This window comes from Rhipicephalus sanguineus, chromosome 5 (genome assembly GCF_013339695.2).
Source record: "Rhipicephalus sanguineus isolate Rsan-2018 chromosome 5, BIME_Rsan_1.4, whole genome shotgun sequence".
Taxonomy (NCBI): Eukaryota; Metazoa; Arthropoda; class Arachnida; order Ixodida; family Ixodidae; genus Rhipicephalus; species Rhipicephalus sanguineus.
This window is the reverse complement of record NC_051180.1, coordinates 60284227-60289049: the sequence shown is the minus strand read 5'-3', so window position 1 is coordinate 60289049 and position 4823 is coordinate 60284227. Positions and strand designations below refer to the sequence as shown.

At 47.8% G+C, this 4823-nt stretch overlaps 1 long non-coding RNA gene across 1 annotated transcript; it reads left to right on the top strand.

Annotated features, from left to right (window-relative positions):
* Positions 1-333: 333 nt before the first annotated feature.
* LOC119392853 (uncharacterized) lies at positions 334-4320 on the top strand. The gene is made up of 3 exons (XR_005183727.2): positions 334-576; positions 701-772; positions 4301-4320. It is a non-coding gene; the product is annotated as an uncharacterized LOC119392853 (long non-coding RNA).
* Positions 4321-4823: the final 503 nt, after the last annotated feature.

Here is a 4823-nt window from a genome sequence, read left to right as displayed (position 1 = left end):
TTTTTTTTTTAAATACCAGCTTTCCTCGCTTCGCAAAACCATGGCTCCCGCCGCGTACGCTGCACTAAAGATTTTACGCTGAACGGCATACGTGCGCCAGAATGCACCAGCATCCGTCGCACGACGACTGCCACGCACGCGCCAACGTATGTAGTAGCGCGCGCGCTCCGTGTCCCATCACCTGTCAGAGGGCATTCGCCGGCGCGCACCGCCACCAATGTGTCTCCTCCCCAGCATTATAAGCGCAGTGCGTTCCCGTATGGCACTCGTACAGAAAAAAAAAAAAAAAAGAAATGACGAGCGAGGACGCGGCCCGTCGGCGGCTGTGTTTCCGCATGGGGTCCCCTCGTTAGGCCGCACTCGTTTTCCTGCCCGGCAGAAGCCATTATGCCGCGCGGCGAAATGCGGGAACAGTGCACGCATCATTCCAGCCTCGCCGACTCTCCAGCTTGAGCATACATGCACCAGCTAAATTTTAGGCCTAGATTAGTCGTGCTGAGCCGAAGTTATCGCCTTTGGCGAAGTCGACATGTTAATCAGACTGGAATTTAACGATGGCGTCGGGACGCGAATACGGTGAGTGAGGGAGGTGACCTTTCTCTTACATAATGCACTGTGTTTGCGTAGTGCCTATGTGAGGTCTATAATTTGTTTTCTTTATTGCTGCCTGTTCATTTCCTTGATGTTCCTTTTCATCCAGCTTTTAGACTGATGTCCACGTAAAAGGACACATTTTCCATACTTCTTTCCATGAACTTGGTTTACACTGCAGGTATGTGTTTATTCTATAGTTCAGCTGGAATCCATTGCGTCATGAAATTACAAGGATGTGTCAAAAGTCTAACTTCTCCGCCTTAGTTTTTTTTTTCTTTTGTTCTGCCTCGTGTTCTCAACATTTTTTTTTCTTTTTGAACCCTGAAAGTAATACGCTTCGCTGGGTCTCTTTTCACCGAATCGTTACAGAGCTTCGCCCGCTAAATGTTTAAAAATATTGACGCTTATCTCATGGAAGTAGTCGTTGGCAGTTTGTCGATTTGAGTTGAGAGTGTTTTTTGCTCAACTAAATTTAGAATTAACACAATGCAAAAACTGATGAGTGCGCGTTAGTGCGTATGTACGTGTTCAAAAAGTGCCTCGTTGGTTCAAATGAAAAGAATTACAGAAAAAAAAAATGAAAAGAAAAATTAAGGTGACGTTGAAATTATACCGCGTCGAATTTTGTCCCGCATATTCCGCATCCCAAACGCGTTTTCCTTCTTTACTGCGCAGTTTCGCTTTCGTGCATACTATGTATTACTACTGTATTCTATAGCCATCCATCACCGTTGCACAGACACATGACTCCTAAAGTACGCTTTATGCAATACTGCTCACCTGTGACAAAAGAGCGAGAAAAAAAGCAAAACGTGTATTGAGAACTCGGGGTTTCACAGTGACGTGCGTCCACCTCGGCAACGAGGCTATATGCGATATTCCGTAGGTAAAAGTCATCGTCGGTGTTTACGCACTCGTGAGCCAACCACGGCTTTGCAATCCCTCCCGCGTCTGTAAAAGCAAGAAGAAAAGCTGGAGCGCGTACAGGCGTTGGCGGCGACGCAACTTCGTCCGTTGTGCATATGGGCGCGAGCGTATAGTATAACAGCAGCAGCACGTGATGAGTGCTTCCCAATTTGCAAGTAGTTGCATTTTTTCCCCTGCGTTCAACAAACTACGCTTTTCTAACACGAAAGGAGTCTCGTGCCTTCAACAAGAACGTCGTTCTAGTCGTACCCGCACAGCGACGCAATTAGTGACAGCCCGACAGTAGAGATCGAACAGCTCCCGACGCAAGAGCTCGAGCGTCCTGTGTAGTGCAGCTGCCAAGTCGCGCCGGAGCCGAATATGCTTCAACGTAAGTGGATCCCTCCTATAGCGCTGCCATCTACATGCATGCTTTCGGACCGTACACAAAGCAGCGATACGTTGATCGACGCGTGCATGACGAAGGTCATGCGAATGCCTGTTCAACGACGCGAAATACGAGCCTCTTTAGCCCGCACCCTTCATGAGACGTGTGAAACGCGAACGCGAGAAGTTGCGTTGCTTAGCTCGAGGACGCGGGTTCGATTTCCGCTCACGATGGCCGCATCTCGAAAGGTGCGAAGTGCAAGAATTCTTGCATTTCACGGGTGTTAACGCCCGTGAACCTATAAATACTTAGGCGCATGTCAAAGAATCCCTGATGGTCGAAATTAATCCGCAGTTCCGCGCTACGACGTACCTCGTGATCGTATCGGGAATTCGGCACGTAAAACTCCTGTATATATATCGATGGAAGACGATAAGGGAGAGAGTCTAAATTGAGCCCTTAGATATAGTGCATACAACGGTAAGTAGGACTTCCGCATTTGAAGGAGACAGTACTGACAGTATTCCTTACACATGTAATGGTCTTTCCATCTAAAAGACTCGTCGAACCCAATAGGCACCATGCAGGCGTTTTCCGGTGTGACTGCTGCGCCAAAACGCACAGCCTAGCGGATAAAAAAAAAGGAATATTGAGACGGGACCGGACAAAATGGAACGTGATGCGCGCGTCTGTTTTCTGCGTGCCCCTAGCGGCCAATGTCAGCGAACTTGGACGGGCCCCTGCGAGCAACGCAGCTCCTTTGGTCAGCGGACGGTGCCTACCTGTACTCCTTAGCTTACGTGATCCGGCGAGAACCGGTGCGTACTCGGGCAGCATGACATGTGCCAGCTAACTAAATGCATATAAATTTATGGATCATATATAGCTAATGAAACATAACGTAAGAGAAATAAAAGAGGGAAGACCGCACGTACGAAAATATTTTTGTCTAACGTGTCGACCGAGGAAGGACATTCTAAGGGTAACGAAGGTTGGGCCCCGGTCCGTTTACGTTAGCGGTGACATTTACGTTAGACGATGTGCCTATAGTTCCTTGGGATATTTGCATTAACGAGATAATTGTAAGGCAAGAGATAGTACGAAGGTGATAACAGCTTCCATATTTTCTTTATTCCTTCTTTGTAGTGTCATGTAAACTATTCTTGAAAATAATAAGCATCTTATTCACAGCAAGTATGGTGCCCCGCTGCCAAAGTCTTAATCTTCAGGGAGAGGATGGTTGAGACGATCTTATGAATGTACATGAAGCGTAAAGACAAAGACACATGAATGTAGAACGAACAGGATGTCTTCTTTGCACTTCAAGTACATCGTGCATGCTACACAAGAGTATGAAGTTGGCATGTTGGTAATGCATAACTGATCACGTAGCGCAAAATTTGACACAGGCTACTGGCGGCGCTGACTGACGCTCGGGGGGATGGCCGCAGCGGTATCTGGTAGAGCATCGGACGCGCTATTCGAAGGTCGCAGGTTCGGTCCCTGCCGCGGCAAGCTATCTCTTCGTCCACGTTCTTTCTTCACATTTACCTTACATTTACTACTAAATACATTCCCTATGCTTCCTTGGCATTATGTCTGTTAGTGCTCATTAATATGTGTATAACAAAGACAAAACGAGCCCTTAAATTAACACTTTTTTCCTTCATTAGTTGAATGGAGTACGTCTTACAGTTAGCTGACGGAGATCTGTACATAAAAGTTTGAGAAGCAATAATGCAACGACCGTAATAATAAATTCGGCTCACTATATGCATGGCGACTTTTTTTATTGTTATTCGGACAAGCGTTTTCTATCACAACGCTATATAAAAAGCAGATTCCACTAGCCAGGGGCGTAGCCAGCGGGGTGGGGGGGTGGGGGCGTTCAAACGCCCCCCCCCCGAAATTTTTCAGTTTTGCTTGCGTATATATACACGCACACATACAAACGCACGCACGAACGTACATAAAGTATGGTTTTGAACCCCCCCCCCCCGAAAAAGATTTCTGGCTACGCCCCTGACGCGCACATACAGACGCACGCACGAACATACATAAAGTATGGTGAGCCCCCCCCCCCCCCGCCGAAAAAAAATTTCTGGCTACGCCCCTGCGGCTCTTATCGTAATTTCGTGAGCACCCACAACTGTCCTTGCGCTGTTTGGCCAGACGTGTTCATATCATCATCACCAACCCAAATTCGAAGATAAAGCAACAGCCAGAATAGTTGCATCTCATAATTTACTGTCTCGTAACGCTACACATATAGCACTAATTTTAATTCATTTAACTACTATAGAAGGTAACAAAGTCGCTGTAATGACGTCATTTAGCACCATATGCTCTGAGACGAAAGGGGAAATTTCGTGTTCAAACTTACTTGTTTAAAAGCTTCTTTTGCATGTGCAGACCGGACCAAGAGGGCAGCATCCTAGCTGCCTGTTCCCTGCTGCGATGCTGTGGGGCGCCGTTGAAGGACAGTATCCACCGGACCACCTGCCTGCCTGTCTGGTATCAAGAGGTCCGTAGAGAAGGGCTAATATATTTTTCGCTCCGTAAAAACGTGTTCATTCCAAGCGCAAAAAAAAAAAAAATCTTTTGCTGGATTGTACCACCACCAGTTGGAGCCAATTTCGACGTCCGAGTACGTACGAGTTAGGGGCGAGACAGACGGTACGATTTTTCATGCGATTCGACGTCCGACACGGCGGAGCGGAACCGGAATGGTGACCTTTCATAGCATCGTACAGCCACCGTTCCCCCTCCTCCCCCACCGCGGCGTCGGGCCGTCGGATCGCATTGGAAAATCGGACTCTGTCCCCGCTTTAGAGATCCTTCTAGTCACGGCGGACTCGACCCTCTCCTCCGCTCTCCCGCGGGAAGAGAGTCGAGTCCGGCCGTATCCGAGTGTCGCGACGAGTTATTGTGCAAT